Source organism: Aegilops tauschii, chromosome 2, assembly GCF_002575655.3.
Source record: "Aegilops tauschii subsp. strangulata cultivar AL8/78 chromosome 2, Aet v6.0, whole genome shotgun sequence".
Taxonomy (NCBI): domain Eukaryota; kingdom Viridiplantae; phylum Streptophyta; class Magnoliopsida; order Poales; family Poaceae; genus Aegilops; species Aegilops tauschii.
In genome coordinates, this window is record NC_053036.3 from 482909015 (window position 1) to 482927973 (window position 18959).

The window sequence follows — 18959 nt, forward strand, 5'->3', positions numbered from 1 at the left end:
TAGGATATAATCCACCATGAACATAAATATCGTGAAGGCTATGTTGATTTGTTTCAACTACATGTGTGAACATGTGCCAAGTCAAGTCACTTAAATCATCCAAAGAAGGATACCACCCCATCATACCACATCACAACCATTTAATAGCATGTTGGCACGCAAGGTAAACCATTATAACTCATAGCTAATCAACCATGGCACAAGCAACTATGATCTCTAATTGTCATTGCAAACATGTTTATTCATAATAAGCTAAATCAGGAACGGTGAACTCATCATATTTACAAAAACAAGAGAGGTCGAATTCATACCACCTTTTCTCATCTCAGTCAGTCCATCATATATCCTCATAATTGCCTTTCACTTGCACGACCAAACGATGTGAATAATAATATGAGTGCACGTGCATTGGACTAAGCTGGAATCTGCGAGCATTCAATTAACAGGAGAAGACAAGGCAATATGGGCTCTTGGTTAAATCAACAATAATGCATATAAGAGCCACTTCAACAAATTAATCATGGTCTTCTCCTATTGACCCCCAAAGAAAAGAAAAGAAATAAAAGCTATTTACATGGGAAAGCTCCCAACAAGCAAAAGAAGAACGAGAAATCTTTTTGGGTTTTCTTTTTAATTATTACTACTACAGCAAGAAAAGTAAACTAGATAAAAGCTACACTAATTTTTTTGATTTTTATTAAAGTTTAACAAACACATAAGAAGAAAGCAAGAAAAAGGAAATAAACTAGCATGGATATTACAGTGAAAAAGTATGAGCACCGACATCTAGCAATGAGTGTGTGAACATAAATGTAATGTCGGTGGGAAATACGTACTCCCCCAAGCTTAGGCTTTTGGCCTAAGTTGGTTCATTGCCACGGATGGCCTGGCGGATATCCATAGGTGTAGCTGGGGTCGTACTGAGACGAAGAGGACTCTAACTGCCACTGGCTGGCAGTCATCTCCGGATCCCAAAAGTAATCAGACTATCGTGGAGGCTCAAATTGTGGTTCCGGCTCCGGGGCTGGTGTAGGGTTCCGGTAGGCTTGAATGGCCGCCCACGGAACGAGATATGGACCTTCAGATAAATTAAACAAGGAAGGAGCAGGCAAGGTAATAGTCTCAGGGTGATGTTTATCAAAGAACAATTTGTATTTAAGCTCCCCTTCCTTATTCTTAACAATAAAGTCATGCGCCAACATACTCTTATAACCTAAATAAGCATTGGGCAGCAATTTTTTTTCTTTCTCATAGAGCCTAATAGGTATGTTATAATACGCAGCTAGGCGTGAAGCATAAATACCTCCAAAGATGGGACCCTTAGTACGGTTCAGACTTAACCGTTTAGCAATAATACCGCCCATACTAATGGAGTTATCGGAATATAATCCATGGAGCAAAATGATAATATCAGGAACACTAAGGTTTCCACAGTTTGCGCGACCAATCAAGCAACGACTAGCAAATATGGCAAAGTAGCAAAAAACAGGAAAATGTATGCTAGTGATTCTTGCATCGGAAACCTTCCTGGTTTCCCCCACAGTAATGGTGTCAATAAACCCGTCCACATCTTTGCGATGTGGTTCATCTAAGGTACCCTCGAAGGGTATTTTGCAAACCTTGCAAAATTCATCTAGTGGCATCTTCTTAACAACATCATATAAATGAAACTCTACTAAAGGAGGTGATTCCTTAGGAAAATAGTAGAAATTTTGCACAAAAGTATTGGTGACTAAGAGATACCGATGACGTTGGTCGCGGAGGAAGTCGGTGAGGCCTGCATTCTCAGCCAATGAATAGAAATCTTCATAAATCTTGGCTTTTCTCAAGAAATCATCGGAAGGCCATTCACACGGCCGGACCTCCGTGGTGCGAGGCAAATTATATTTGGGCCTCTGTGCTTCTTCATTTTTCTTTTCCTTCGAGCTTCGGCTCGATGAGCCCCTCAAAAATCTCTTCATTATTTTCTACAATAATCTGAAATTTTTAGTAACTTCAAACAAAAGTGAACCAACCTTAATAAAATTGATAGCAACTACTCCTACAAGTGCCTAGAGACTATATCATGCATTAGAACTACTTGGAACCACATAAATTTGACATGCAAGCTCAAGAACATGGTCACCTAGGCAGCACAAATTTGCAATGAATAAAGCACTAGAACAAAAAACTAATTGGACCAATGGAGGAGTCACATACCAAGGAACAATCTCCCCAAGCAGTTTTGTGAGAGGTGCTTTGAGCAAGGAGATCGAAAATCATAGCAAAATGAGCTAGAACTCGTGCTTGAGCTGGATATTGGTGTTTGTGGGAGGAAGGAGTGTATGGGTGCAGGAATAAGTGGAGGAGGGCCACCATGGGCCCACGAGGCAGGGGGCGTGCCCTGGGGGTAGGGCGCGCCCTCCACCCTCGTGGCCAGGTGCTTGCCCCTCTTGCTGTGTTCTCAGTGCCACATATTCTCAAATATTCCAGAAAAAATCATATTCCATTTTCAGGGCATTTGGAGAACTTTTATTTTCGGGGTATTTTTATATTGCACGGATAAATCAGAAAACAGACAGAAAATACTATTTTTACTTTATTTCAACTAAATAACAGAAAGTAGAAAGAGGGTACAGAAGGTTGTGCCTTCTAGTTTCATCCATCTCATGCTCATAAAAAAGAATCCACTAACAAGGTTGATCAAGTCTTGTTAACAAACTCATTCCGACTAACATGGAACTGGAGAGATTTTGAATAACACTATGTTACCTCAACGGGGATATGCACATCCCCAATATTAAGAATATCATATTTCTTCTTGACAGTAGGAAGAGGAAATTCAAAACCTCCAAATATAATCGATGGAATTTTTCCAATAGAGTTGATACTATGAACTTGAGGTTGTTTCCTCGGAAAGTGTACCGTATGCTCATTACCATTAACATGAAAAGTGACATTGCCTTTGTTGCAATCAATAACAGCCCCTGCAGTATTCAGAAAAGGTCTTCCAAGAATAATAGACATGCTATCGTCCTCGGGAATATCAAGAATAACAAAGTCCGTTAAAATAGTAACATTTGCAACCACAACAGGCACATCCTCACAAATACCGACAGGTATAGCAGTTGATTTATCAGCCATTTGCAAAGATATTTCAGTAGGTGTCAACTTATTGAAGTCAAGTCTACGATATAAAGAGAGAGGCATAACACTAATACCGGCTCCGAGATCACATAAAGCAGTTTTAACGTAGTTTCTTTTAATGGAGCATGGTATAGTGGGTACTCCTGGATCTCCAAGTTTCTTTGGTATTCCACCCTTAAAAGTATAATTAGCAAGCATGGTGGAAATCTCATCTTTTGGTATCTTTTTCTTATTTGTAACAATATCTTTCATATACTTAGCATAAGGATTCATTTTGAGCATATCAGTTAATCGCATACGTAAAAAGATAGGTCTAATCATTTCAGCAAAGCGCTCAAAATCCTCGTCATCCTTTTTCTTAGATGGTTTGGGAGGAAAAGGCATGGGTTTCTGAACCCATGGTTCCCTTTCTTTACCATGTTTCCTAGCAACGAAATCTCTCTTATCATAACGTTGATTCTTTGATTGTGGGTTATCAAGATCAACAGCAGGTTCAATTTCTACATCATTATCATTACTAGGTTGAGCATCATCATGAACATCATCATTAATATTTTCATTAGGCTCATGTTCATTACCAGATTGTGTTTCAGCATCTGAAATAGAGATATCATTTGGATTCTCAGGTGGTTCAGCAATAGGTTCACTAGAAGCATGCAAAGTCCTATCATTTTTCTTTTTCTTCTTTTTAGAAGGACTAGGTGCATCTATATTATTTCTCTGAGAATCTTGCTCAATTCTCTTAGGGTGGCCTTCAGGATACAAAGGTTCCTGAGTCATTCTACCAGTTCTAGTAGCCACTCTAACAGCATAATCATTTTTCTTACTATTCATTTCATTGAGCAAATCATTTTGAGCTCTAAGTACTTGTTCTACTTGAGTGTAACGAATAGAAGCATGTTTACTAATGAGTTTAAGTTCACCTCTAACATTAGCCATATAATCACCCAAGTGTTCAATCATATAAACATTTTGTTTTAATTGGCTACCAAAATAAGCATTGAAATCTTCTTGCTTAACCATAAAGTTATCAAAGTAGGAGGGATTTCAGCTTTATCATATCTATAGAGACAATTTACCTTTACTACCTGTGTCGGGTTATCAAGACCATGAGTTTCTTCAATAGTTAATGGATTAAGATCATATGTTTCTTCAACAGGCGGTAAATTAAGACCATGTATTTCTTCAATAGGAGGTAAATTCTTAACATCTTCAGCTTTAATACCCTTTTCTTTCATAGATTTCTTTGCCTCTTGCATATCTTCAGGACTGAGAAATAGAACACCTCTCTTCTTTGGAGTTGGTTTAGGAATAGGCTCAGGAATTGGCTCAGGAGCTGGCTCAGGAAGTGTCCAATTATTTTCATTTGTCAACATATTATTCAATAGAATTTCAGCTTCATCCGGTGTTCTTTCCCTGAAAACAGAACCATCACAACTATCCAGGTAATCTCTAGAAGCATCGGTTAGTCCATTATAAAAGATACCAAGTATTTCATTTTTCTTGAGAGGATGATCAGGCAAAGCATTAAGTAACTTGAGAAGCCTCCCACAAGCTTGTGGGAGACTCTCTTCTTCAATTTGCACAAAGTTGTATATTTCCCTCAAAGCAGCTTGTTTCTTATGAGCGGGGAAATATTTAGCAGAGAAGTAATAAATCATATCCTGGGGACTACGCACACAACCAGGATCAAGAGAATTGAACCATATCTTAGCATCACCCTTTAATGAGAACGGAAATATTTTAAGGATATAAAAGTAGCGAGATCTCTCATCATTAGTGAACAGGGTGGCTATATCATTTAATTTAGTAAGATGTGCCACAACAGTTTCAGATTCATAGCCATGAAAAGGATCAGATTCAACCAAAGTAATTATATCAGGATCAACAGAGAATTCATAGTCCTTATCGGTAACACAGATAGGTGAAGTTGCAAAAGCAGGGTCAGGTCTCATTCTATCATTAAGAGATTGCTGATTCCATTTAGCTAATAACCTCTTGAGCTCATATCTATCTTTGCAAGCTAAAATAGCTAAAGAAGCTTCTTTATAAAAAACATAACCCTCAGGAATAACAGGCAAATCTTCATCATCACTTTCATCAATATAATTAGTTTCAATAATTTCTTTCTCTCTAGCCCTAGCAATTTGTTCATCAAGAAATTCACTAAGTGGCACAGTAGTATCAAGCATAGAAGTAGTCTCATCATAAGTATCATGCATAGCAGAAGTGGCATCATCAATAACATGCGACATATCAGAACGAATAGCAGAAGCAGGTTTAGGTGTCGCAAGCTTACTCAAAACAGAAGGTGAATCAAGTGCAGAGCTAGATGGTAGTTCCTTACCTCCCCTCGTAGTTGAGGGATAAATTGTTGTCTTAGCGTCTTTCAAGTTCTACATGGTGACCAGCAGATATAAATCCCAAATGACTCAAAGAATAGAGCTATGCTCCCCGGCAACGGCGCCAGAAAATAGTCTTGATAACCCACAAGTATAGGGGATCGCAACAGTTTTCGAGGGTAGAGTATTCTACCCAAATTTATTGATTCGACACAAGGGGAGCCAAAGAATATTCTCAAGTATTAGCAGTTGAGTTGTCAATTCAACCACACCTGGATAACTTAGTATCTGTAGCAGAGTATTTAGTAGCAAAGTAATATTTTTGGTGTTTTGTAGTGATTGTAACAGTAACAACGGAGAAGTAAATAAGCAAAGAACAATATGTGAAAAGCTCGTAGGCATTGGATCGGTGATGGAGAATTATGCTGGATGCGGTTCATCATGTAACAGTCATAACATAGGGTGACACAGAACTAGCTTCAATTCATCAATGTAATGTAGGCATGTATTCCGAATATAGTCATACGTACTTATGGAAAAGAACTTGCATGACATCTTTTCTCCTACCCTCCCGTGGCAGCGGGGTCCTAATGGAAACTAAGGGATATTAAGGCCTCCTTTTAATAGAGTACCGGAACAAAGCATTAGCACATAGTGAATACATGAACTCCTCAAACTATGGTCATCACCGGGAGTGGTCCCGATTATTGTCACTTCGGGGTTGCCGGATCATAACACATAGTAGGTGACTATAGACTTGCAAGATAGGATCAAGAACTCACATATATTCATGAAAACATAATAGGTTCAGATCTGAAATCATGGCACTCGGGCCCTAGTGACAAGCATTAAGCATAGCAAAGTCATAGCAACATCAATCTCAGAACATAGTGGATACTAGGGATCAAACCCAAACAAAACTAACTCGATTACATGATAGATCTCATCCAACCCATCACCGTCCAGCAAGCCTACGATGGAATTACTCACGCACGGCGGTGAGCATCATGAAATTGGTGATGGAGGATGGTTGATGATGACGATGGCGACGAATCCCCCTCTCCGGAGCCCCGAACGGACTCCAGATCAGCCCTCTCGAGAGGTTTTAGGGCTTAGCGGCGGCTCCATATCGTAAAACGCGATGAATTCTTCTCCTTGATTTTTTTCTCCCCGAAAGCAAATATATAGAGTTGGAGTTGAGGTCGCAGGAGCTCCAGGGGGACCACGAGGTAGGGGGCGTGCCCTCGGGGGGGCGCCCCCCACCATCGTGGACAGGGTGTGGGCCCCCTGGTCTTCATCTTTTGCAAGGATTTTTTTATTATTTCCAAATAGACGTTCCGTGGAGTTTCAGGTCATTCCGAGAACTTTTGTTTCTGCACATAAATAACACCATGGAAAGTCTGCTGAAAACAATGTCAGTCCGGGTTAGTTCAATTCAAATCATGTAAGTTAGAGTCCAAAACAAGGGCAAAAGTGTTTGGAAAAGTAGATACGACGGAGACGTATCAACCTCCATCTCCTTGCGCGTCTCCTCCTCCATCTTCATCATTGTGTTCATCACGCGGGATTTCTCGACGCGAGCCTTCATCATCTGTTCCACGGCCGCATTACGTACCTTGACAGCAGCTGGGTGCTCGATGCGGAACTTCTCCAACTCCTCCTTCTGTTCCATGACGAGGGCCTTCAACATCTTCATCGAGGAACTACTATTCTCATGCAGCTTCTTCCAGCCAGCGTTCTCCTCCTTCAGCAAGTCGAGCTCGTGGCAGACCTTCGCGTTGTCCTCCTGAAGTTGCAGGATTTTGCCGGTCGCCTTCTTCTCCGAGGCAATGCTCTTCTTCAGCAGCATCACCAAGCCGTCGGTCAACTCCCCCTGCTCATTGAGCTCAGCGGGCATGTTGTCGAGGCTCTCCTTGAGCAGATGCACCAAGCCGTGGATTAACTCCTTCTGCTTATTGAGGTGCTTATTGAGCTGATCGAGCATGCCGTCGAGGGATAACGACTCCAGCGCCGCCAGCTCAGCATGTTCGCCTCAGCGTCTAGGGTGCTCCTGGGAGCCATCGCCTGCCCGTGAGAGATCTTTCGAGGTCTCTGTGTGGCGGCGATCCCTCTCTTTTTTCCCGCAACCTTGGTTGCCACTCCCTTGTTACGAGTAGTTCTCGACCTAGAGCTCTGCATACCGGCCATGGCAAGGACGGACGAAGAAGCAGGACTTATGAGGAGGAAGGTAGAGTAATTTTCGGTTAGGTAGTTCCCCTTTTTATAGCCTAGGTACTAGCACTAGTACTAAAACCTGCATAGTGGGAACACGTTCAGGTTTGGTACGTACTGGTAGGTGTGAGCAGGTTTGCACTTAATTGTAGCACTAGTACTTTCAAATGTGATGGGAACAAGGTAAAGATTATTTGATGATTTTTGGTTTCGAGGCCCGAAACGGCTCCCGATGAGTTTAGTGGAACATAAATTTCAAGTAGACTGCACTGCTCAGATGCGTAAATATTATGTTACTGTCAAAAATTGGCACAAAATACGAAGGAGACCAATGGAAGTACTACTAGCAACCCATGATTTAACTACTCGCATGCGCGCAGTGGAGTAGTAATGTCTTTCTTCCGCCCTCACGTCCACTCAATTTGCATGCGCTGTATTAATTGACCATCAATGAAGTGAAGGACTTTACACGCGTCAAATTATCACATGGGGTGGATCTTGGTACAAAATTGCGTCCGCCCGTGTACCCGCGTGTGCGTGCGAGGGAATGAGTGCGTGCGTGGCGTGCGTGCACATCTTCGCTTCGTGCATCTACCGCCAGTGCGGCTCAGGGAGGACGAGTACATTCTTCTGGAACCAACAGCACGTCACTGTGATCAATCCAGACAAGGATGTCGCGACAACACCTCCACATGTGCCACGTGCCCACGTGGCTTCATGAACTTTAAGAGAGACATTGTGTAGCGTGCCATTGTGTTTTTCACAAACTCGAAGTACTAGTAAGGTACACGTGCATTGCACGCGTCAGATTTTGCAACCAAATTACGAATAAATACCACACTGTAGCATGTAAGCTCTGAGTCATATATGCCTGATGTAGACCTTCGTTTAATTCTTATAGTTCATCTCATTCAAAATCAATTAGTTTTTGTAAAAAACCTAGGGCCTCTTTGATTCGTAAGATTTACAAAACGCGGGAATAGGAAGAGCATGGGATTAGAGTGGAATGTCGTCTTGAATCCTACAGGATGGTACGAGTGTTTGACATAGAAAAAATGCAGAATTCTTTCAAAGAGGTTTGAGTGGATGGGATGTTTCCTATGAAATCTAGTGCAAATGAATCATATGGAAAAATTCCTATGGTTTACAATCCTACGAATCAAACAACGAAGATAGGAAAAATTCCTAAGGATTAGAATCCTCCAAAATTCCTTCGAGAATCCCTTGAATCAAAGAAGCCCTTAATCTATTTTATGATTCATGGAATTGTGCATTGTAAAGCATAAAGTACAAACAAAGAATGGCAATTAAACTAGAAAAAAAGTTTGGGCAGTTACGATACGGAGGATTCTAGAACAAAGGAGAACCACTTTTGTTTTGAGATTTGTGCATTATGCTTAAGTTCAACCATGGAGTCTGCTAGATTGTACATGTGGCAAAATACGGTGGGGGCTAGAAGATGGTGCGAGGGGCCGAGTCGAGGGAGACTATGAAGGAGTGCACAACTATGAGATCGATATTTAGAGAGAGAGGGGGCGAGAACGTGCGCTGTTGCGCGCAGTGGCAGAGCCATGAAAAATGTCCCATGAGCTATGGGGCCAAGCATTGCTAATCCTTTACTAGGAGGGCCAATTCATCAACTTAAACCAATTTTACCAGCAATTGTCTAATGATCACATTCATATTAGCCTCGATATATAGTGATGTTAGGGGGGCAGGGCCCTTGCTGCCCCCTGTCTTTGCCATTGTGCGCGCATCTGAGAGATGAAGCGGAAGGCATGGATGATGAGAGGGGGGCGTCACTACAGGAATCAGCTATTTTGCCGTCTGCCACGGTGGACGGCAAAGGCACGAACGGCGGACGGCAAAGGCCTTTGCCGTCGGCCGCGGACGGCAAAAGGCTCCGGCAAAGTAGGCTACGGTAAACAGCTACTTTGCCGTCTACTTCCTGGCGGCTGACGGCAAAGGCCCTTTGCCGTCTGCCGCGGACGGCAAAGAGGGCGGACGGCAATAATTGTGCTCTCAGTCCATTAAGTGGCTAACGGCAGGCCTTTGCCGTCCGCCGCGGACGGCAAACTTTCTAGTGCCTTTGCTGTCTGCCATATGATGTCATCTACACGTCACTACATGGCAGGCCTTTGCCGTCCGCCGCTGACGGCAAACTCTTTGCCGTCTGCCACTGTAGGCAAACTGACCAAATGGGTCAGCTCCCAGGAAGCACAGCTGGATGCCACGTGGCTTCTTTGCCGTCCGCGGCAGACGGCAAAGGGCCCGTTGCCGTCGGTGGCAGACGGCAAAGAGCCTGCATATTGGGTCTTTTTTCTATTTTTATTAAATCCAACAATTTTCACAGAAAATATATATGGCATATATAGATATATTTCACAAGGCAATTACAGAGCAAACATATAAGATATCCAACATGCATAGTTCCATCATACATAGTTCCATCACATAACTTCATCACATATGTTCCATCCAACTACCAAGTTCCATGGATAGTTCCATCCAACTACCAAGTTCCATGCATAGTTCCATCATACATAGCATAGTTCATCCAACTACCAAGATACATGCATAGTTCAATGATACAAAAGAAACAGAGAAAGGGATAAGGAGCACTCCATCTATGCAAGCTTTCCTCAAGTGAATGAAATCTGCAAAATGAAAAATAAGAAAGTTAGAAATAGGTGACTAGAATAAGAAGACTAGAACAAGAAGAGTAGAACAAGAAGAAGAGTAGAACAAGAAGAAGAGTAGAACAAGAAGAAGACTAGAATAAGAAGAGTATGTCATTTATGAGCTAACTTACGTGAAATGGATCATATATGAGCTAACTAAGTTGAAATGGGTTGTTTATGAGCTAGCTAAGGTGAAATGGATCATTTATGAGCTAACTTAGTTGAAATGGGTCATTTATGAGCTAACTAAGGTCAAATGGATCGTTTTTGAGGTAACTAAGGTCAAATGGATCGTTTTTTAGCTAACTAAGGTGAAATGGATCGTTTTTGAGCTAACTTAGGTGGAATGGATCATTTATGAGCTAATTTAGTTGAAATGGATCTTTTTGAGCTATCTTAGGTGAAATGGATCATTTAAGAGCTAATTTAGGTGAAATGGATCGTTTTTTAGCTAACTTGGTGAAATGGATCGTTTATGAGCTAAATTAGTTGAAATGGATCGTTTATGAGATAACCTAGGTAAGATGGGTCATTTTGGAGTTAACCTAGTTGAAATGGGTCATTTTAAAGCTAACGTAGGTAAAATGGATCATTTAGGAGCTAATCTAGGTAAAATGGGTCATTTTTGAGCTAACTTGGATGAACTGGATCATTTATAAGCTAACCTAGGTAAAATGGGTCATTTTAGAGCTAACTTAAGTAAAATGGATCGTCTATGAGCTAACTAAGCTAATTAAAGCTAAGTATAGATCTTTATGCATGCGTTAAGCAAAACACTAGATAAACATACCAAGATCCAGGAGGTGTAGGAGCGGGGTGGCTCGTGTCGGTAGCTGGAGAAGGATCGTGCGATGCTTGTCTGGAGTTACGCTGCACCAAAGATCATTTCCAATGTCTTGTTAGCATGATGACACTCAAATGTTAAGACTAGCAAGTAATGTCCATTCAAATAAAACTCACCGTGGTCCCAGGAGCAATCACTGGCATCGGCGGAGCGGTCTGACCTGTCTTCTCGCACACAGACTGCACATTTGGTTTCGACGACTCAGTCATACTAGTTAGTAATGAGACAAACACTACATGAATGTTTTGGCTAATCTGCAGAAGAAACTTACCACAAGGAGCTCGTACATGGCCCTTGCCTGCATGTCATTCCGTGCCCTCTCCTCCTCCATCATCTTTGTCGTCCTCTCCTCCAACTCCCACTGCCTCTCCGCCGCCTCCGCCAGAAGTTTCTCTGTTCTATCTCTCTCACTCTGTATAGCAGCCTGCAACACCACTCACATGACCATTTGTAATCATTGATGGAAGCGCACACAATGTAATGGAGAAAGATAACTGAGTACGTATCACTAACCTTGATGGCGAGTTGCACTGGCCGTTCACGAGGCCTTATCTCAGGAGCGGAGCTCAACTGGCGCGCCTTGATCTCCGGGAGAGTGCTAGGACAACGGATAAGTCCATCTCCAATGGCTATGGAGCCATGGGACCTCCCGCCACCAGATATCATCACCAGCTCTGGATCAATGGGACCCTGGCTCGGGTTAAAGTCCTCCCCTTTCCTCGCCTTCCCCTCATCTCTATATCTCACGAGCTTGTTGTGGGAGGAGATGTTGGTGAAGTTGTTTGCATCATCGAGGTCAGACTGAGAGAAAGCCTTGACTTTCTTGAAAGAGGCAGTGTGTGCCATGGCATACAGGTCGTACACCTCTGGCACCTTATCCACCTTATTGTAGCGTGCCTGAAAGAGAGAAACAATGAAAATTAGTAATTAAAGGGCTCAAGCTAGCATGATGAATGAATTGCATGAATCATGAAGCAAACCACATACCCAGTTGCGCCCGAACTGATATAAGTTGGAGCTACCTTGATGGTGTGGCACACCTTCCATTTGGGCACGTTTGTCCTTGGCCTCGTTGTGGAGGGCTAGCCATTCTTTTGAGCACCACTCATCGACCAACACCTCCCAACAATCCATCCGATCCGCACACCATCTCGGAGGCGCCTAAGTTAGCAAATAGAAACTTGAGCGCTACGGCTAAGAATTACTAAATGAAGGAACTTAAGTAGAAGGCCTTAAGAATTACCTTCATGTACTGCTCCTTACTCAGGAACTTATCGCGGCACGCCGGCTTGGTCTTCTTGATACCACGCAAGGCGTAGTAGTATCGAACAGCCTGCACCCGAGCCTCGTGCCGTAAGTTCTGGAGTAGGCGCTTGCAGACGTTCTCGATAACATGTGCCGCGTCCTCCTCGTATCCCTCCTCACACCTGTAGAATGTCTGCAATCAAATGAGACAATATTGATTAGTACAATTAATAACTAGCTAGTCGAAGATTTTTAAATGTGTAAAGGAGAAATTACCTAGAACTTTCTGATCACCATGTCTGCCCTCGTGTCGCACACGACACCGTCGATAATCTCATCCGGCGGGGCCGGGGCAGCCACATAGTGCTCCCAGCTCAATCCAAGCTCTGGAAGCCGACCCTCACCAGGCAACGTGACAAACCCCGGGAAGTTTTGCCGGCAAAGAACTCCAAGGACGGAGTTGGGCCGGCGGACACTATGATGGTGGTCCCAACCCCTGCAGCATGACAAGGCCAACGCATTAGTTATTTGAAGAAACGTGAATGCACAAGGTACAAAAATATTAAATGCACTTACGTACCTCTCCCCATCAGGGAAAATCAACCACCTCTGCTCGCGGGTTGCCGGCACGGACGGGAGCCGTGTAGCACCACGCTGGTAGACGGTGCCCCCCTCCTCCTCAAGATCAGTCGGCTCCCCGCCATCATCAGCATGGCCACTCGGCTCCTCGGGCTGATCCGGCCAGGTACCCCATCCGGACGTGTGCTCCTCCGGGGTCTCGTGGGCCGAACTCTCGTGGGCCGAAGGCCAGTCGACCCGAGGCTCGTGGGCCCAAGACCCGTGGACCGGAGTCCGTGTAGCCTCCTCCTCGGACGAGTCCACCCTAGCAGTCACGTGCTCGGGTGAAACAGCTGGGGGTGGCGGCGAGGAAGGCGCCGTAGCAGTCACCCTACCTCCTCTCCCGCGACCACGTGCCCCACCTCCTCTCTTCCTACCTCGTCCCCTGCTGGGCACCGCGGTCGACGAAGAAGGGCCCGGCGGTGTGGCCATACTGTCCAGCAACGCTCGGGGGAGAGGTGCGTCTGGAATGGAAGACCTCAGACCACGCGCCGACGAAGAAGGGGCCTTGGCGCGCTCCCGACCAGCGCCCACCATCTTTCAACACCTGCCATGACAAACAGTAAACGAAATTAGTACAACATAAAAAAAAGACCGACATGAATAATAATATGTGTATCACTTAAGTGTATCATCATCAAGTACAACATTAAAAAATTTAATACCTGACACTACTAATAATCTCGATCAGTATCATCAATAAATGCATAATCATCATCATCACTATAATCAATGATGGGCTCATAGGGTTCAGTGGCATCAACATGTGCAAGGCCACCTTGACGTAATCGGTCAAGCAATGACAGGTCATCCGCAGCAGTAACCTCTTCTTGTTCCGGCTCTTCTTGTTCCTCCTCTGGGGTGATGTCGGATTCACTCTCGCTGTCTACTTCAATGTTTTGGGGTGAAGTATAGCGGTTCTTGAAACGCTTTTTGGAAAGACGTGTCTCTTGGAAGAATTCTCCTTCATATGTGTCTGGGTTAATGTGAGGTTCATAATCCTCTTCCTTTGGGGGAGATAGTCTAGCACGTGGCGGCACTTCATAAACGACATCCCAACCTTTCAGATTTGGATTAGTTTGGCGGGCCCACGGTAGATAGAATACTTGGGTCGCCTGTTGAGCCGTAATATAGACATCAGGAACATCTAAATGGGTGCTTTGGTTGATTTCAACTAGCCCTATATGTTCATGAGTCCTTCTAGTCTCCTTCGGCTGAAACCAATAACATTTGAAGACTACGACATTCGGTGGGTTTTCACCATAGAACAGAAGTTCATAAATTGCTTCAACTCTCCCATAATACTCGGTACCTCCTTCGCCGATAGCAGATACACAACAATTTGTAGACTTATGGTCGGCCATAGATAGCTCTTTGCCATAGGTACGAAAGCGATACCCGTTGATGTCGTATTTGTCAAATGAACGGACCTTATAGTCAAAACCATTAGCGACTTGTCTCAATTCGGCGTCCATAGTCTCTGAATTAGCGTACAAGTTTAAGATGAAAGGATTGTTGCATTGCGCACAAATTAGCGAATGAAACCGGGATAGCCGCCTACAAATTAGCCTACAAGTCTAATAGAAATTACCGTTTGTTTGAACCAAGAGATGAAACCGGGATAGCCGCCTCCTTGCTTTGCGAGAAGCTCATACTCTTCGACAGAATCCTTTTGGATCACCGCTCCATACGAGAATAAGGCGACGTATCGACTGTATGAAATATCCAGGAATAAGAGCAGTTCAAAGGAAATAGAAGTTGCGAAACTATGTACCGAGAACTTACTCGATGTACGGCCGCACTTCTATCAGGTTGTTGAAGATATACAACGAAATGGTCCGCCATTGTTCGTTATCCAAAGATACTGGATTTGAAACACTAGCTGGTGCGAGATTCCCTTTGAATAGGCTGAGGTTGGATCCACCCTTTTTAGGGTCGTCAGCATTGTACCGAGGCTTCGGATTATGCAAATGACGATTTTTGGCTTCGTAGTGTGCTGTCACGAAGTTTGCCGCCTCCTCAGTGATGAATGCCTCAGCCATCGATGCTTCAATTCTACGTTTATTTTTACATTTTTGTCGAAGCGTCTTCTGCATCCTCTCAGTTGGGTAGCACCAACGATTTTGCGCGGGCCCCCCAATCTTGCCTCGGTCGGGAGATGCAAAATCAAATGTTGCATTGGATTAAAGAAGCTCGGTGGAAAGATCTTCTCTAACTTGCAGATCAACTCCGGCGCCAACTCTTCCATTTCTTCTAGCACGCCAGGCGATAGTTCTTTCGCACAAAGAACACGGAAGAAATAGCTGAGTTCTGCCAGTACTAGCCATTCATCCTCAGGGATGAAGCCACGCAACATCACCGGCATTACCCGCTCAATCCATATGTGCCAATCATGACTCTTGAGACCAAATATCTTCAATTTATCAAGACTGGCTCCCCTCTGTAGATTCGCTGCATACCCATCGGGGAACATCAACTGCATTTTCACCCACAAGATAATTTCCCTCATAGCTGGCCTTCCAAGATTGAACCATGCCTTTGGCTTCGTCCAGTTCTGCTTTCCTTTCGGTTCTTTCATGTTTTGTAACGGCCTATCACATAGCGCCTCCAGATCGACTCTAGCCTTAGTATTATCCTTTGACTTCCCATCTATGCCGAACAATGTACCAAAAAGTGCCTCGGCGATATTCTTCTCAGTGTGCATCACGTCGATGTTGTGTGGGCAAAGGAGGTCTTTGAAGTAAGGCAGATCCCAAAAGCATGTTTTGTGAGTCCAGGCGTGCTCAGAATTATACCCCTTGAAGTACCCTGGACGCTCTGGATCTGGCTCGAGAGCGTTTAACTGATCCAGGGTCTGTTGGCCTGTCAATGCAGGTGGTGCGGAGTTTTTGACAACTCTACCTCTGATGAAGTTCTTCTTGTCTTTCCTGAACTTATGGCGAGGATTCAGGAACTGTCTATGCATGTCGAAGCAAGAAAACTTGCGACCGGCCTGAAGCCAACAAAACTCAAGAGCTCCCTTGCATGTGGGGCACGGGAACCTTCCATGCACACACCAGCCAACGAATAGCGCATACGCCGGCAAGTCATGCGTCGAGTACATGTACCAGACACGCATTATGAAGTTCCGTTTGCTATAGGCGTCGTATGTCTTGAACCCATTATCCCAGGCTTCTTGCAATTCGTCCTTAAGCGGTTGCATGTACACATTCATATTTTTCCCCAGATAGTTGGGCCCTGGAATTATCAACGTCAGGAAAATGTTCTTTCTTTGCATAATCTGTCCGGGGGGGAGATTGAGTGGAAAGACAAATACGGGCCAACAACTATATTGGGCTGCCGTCATACCAAACACACTGAACCCATCCGTGCTGATGCCGACTCGAGGATGCCTCGGATCTGCCGCTTTGTCACCATGTAATTCATCAAACTTTTTCCCCGCAACACCATTCGATGTGTGTACAATCATCAGATTCCCATCTGCATCTAGTTCGGTTCTTTTGCCCGTTTTGTGCCATGTCATCTGTCTGGCCATCTCTTCGACCATGAAAAGACGTTGAAGTCTTGGTACGATTGGCATATACCAAGAACACTAACGGGGATTTTGGTCTGTGTCTTCTCACCCATACCGTTGTCTACCACAACATACCTGGAAGACTTGCAAATGGGACAATAGTTCAAGTCCGCATAGTCAAGCCTAAACAAGACACATCCTTTCTCACAGGCATGTATCTTATCATAGGGCATCTTCAGTGCACGGAGGATTTTGTCCGACTGGTACAGGTTTGCAGGCATTACATGGCCTTTGGGTAGAAAGCGTCCAAATACTGTCATCATTGCATCGTAGCATTCTCTGCCCAAGTTGAACTGAGCCTTCAGAGCCATTACTTGTGAGATGGCATCCAACTGACAAAGCTCAGTGTGCTCATGGAGCGGACGTTTTGAAGACTCCAACATTTCATTGAAGGCCTTTGCAGATTCCTCCATCTCCTCGTCCGAATACCGAGCATCATCGAAGTCTTGCACCAGGTTTTCCATCCCGGTACCATGCTCGTCGGTGCGACGACGATCCACCTCAGCTCGGTCACGTTGGGCAGACTCACCATGAAATGTCCACACCGTATAATCGGGCGTAAAACCACTCTTCTGCAGGTGTTTGCCCATTTCAGCCTCTGTCCTCTTTTCCCAATTGCCGCACCGTAAACAGGGGCACCAGGTTTTCCTCTTGCCATTTCCAAATGCGGCTCGCACAAACCCCTTGGTTTTTGTGAACCATTCAGTGCTCCATTTGTTCTGACCAGTGTGACCGGTGTACATCCACGCACGATCACTCATCTTGACTTTCAGAGCTACTAGACACACAACAAATATATATATATATATAATTCACCATGTATATATTCATCAGTTGATCTACTTTGTCAATTTTATTACGTCCATGCAACCTACACTCTAATAGGTAATGATAGGTCCTAATCCCACCCGAGTATGTTTAGATTGGGTTCATTTTCCCATGCTATGCTCCGGATCCTACGCAAAATTTCGGCAGCACCTCCCCGCTGTTCTCCTGATACACGTCTCTGCAATAAACAGAGAGGATGTGTACCCGGAGAACAACAGGGGAGGCACTGACGAAATTTATGCGTCGGATCCGGAGCAAAGCATATGGGAAAACGAACCCAATCTAAACATACTCGGGCTGTCCATGGATAGCGTTGGATAATTCGAAAGAATCAAGGTTATAAATATGCAAATGCATGCATATTTATAACTATGACGCTTTCGAACAGGAGACACATATTGGTTACGCATACTGATGATTCAAGACACATATATAGCTAGCTATCAAGTTTCATCGGAATAGATCAAATAATTAATGGGGGAGGAGGACATGTCATTTGTGCTCACCCACGAACGAAGGGGCAGAGCTCGTCAAACGCACGGCGAGGTCCTCGAACACCAAACCTCGCAGCGATGAAACAACTGCACATTTAAAACTACCCGATCAACACAATTATATATGATGTTTTTCATAACAAAATCGAAAGATATATGACCTAACTAATAATTCACAAATATATGACCCCGTCGGCTTCTGGAAGGCCAAAGAACACCTTTTCGGGAGGTGTCGGGGGTCGGGGTGTCGTGTCGGTGTCGGGGTGCCGTGTCGGGGTCGGGGTCTCGGGGTCGGGGTGTCGGGTCGGGGTGCCGGGTCGGGGTCGAGGTGCCATGTTGGTGTCGGGGTCGGGGTGTCGGGTCAGGCTCGGGGTCGGGGTGTCGGGGTCGGGGTCGGGGTCTCGGGGTCGGGGTGCCGGGTCGGGGTCGGGGTGCCGTGTCTGTGTCGGGGTCGGGGTGTCGGGTCAGGCTCGGGGTCGGGGTCTCGGGGTCGGGGTGTCGGGTCGGGGTGCCGGGTCGGGGTGTCGGGTCGGGGTGTCAGGTCGGGGTGCCGTCTCGGGGTCGGGGTGTCGGGTCGGGGTCGGGGTAAGGGTGGGTGTGGTGTCAGGGTGTCGGTGTCGGGGTGTCGTGCCGGTGTCGGGGTCGGGGTCTCGGGGTCGGGGTGTCGGGTCGGGGTCGGGGTCGGGGTGCCGTGTCGGTGTCGGGGTCGGGGTGTCGGGTCAGGCTCGGGGTCGGGGTGTCGGGGTCGGGGTCGGGGTCGGGGTGCCGGGTCGGGGTCGGGGTGCCGTGTCGGTGTCGGGGTCGGGGTGTCGGGTCAGGCTTGGGGTCGGGGTGTCGGGGTCGGGGTCGGGGTGTCGGGGTCGGGGTCTAGGGGTCAGGGTGTCATGTCGGGGTGCCGGGTCGGGGTCGGGGTGCCGTGTCGGGTCGGGGTTTTTTCCTTTTCTTCTTCTTCCTATTCTTCCTTTTCTTCCTTTTTTCCTTCTTCTTCTTCTTCTT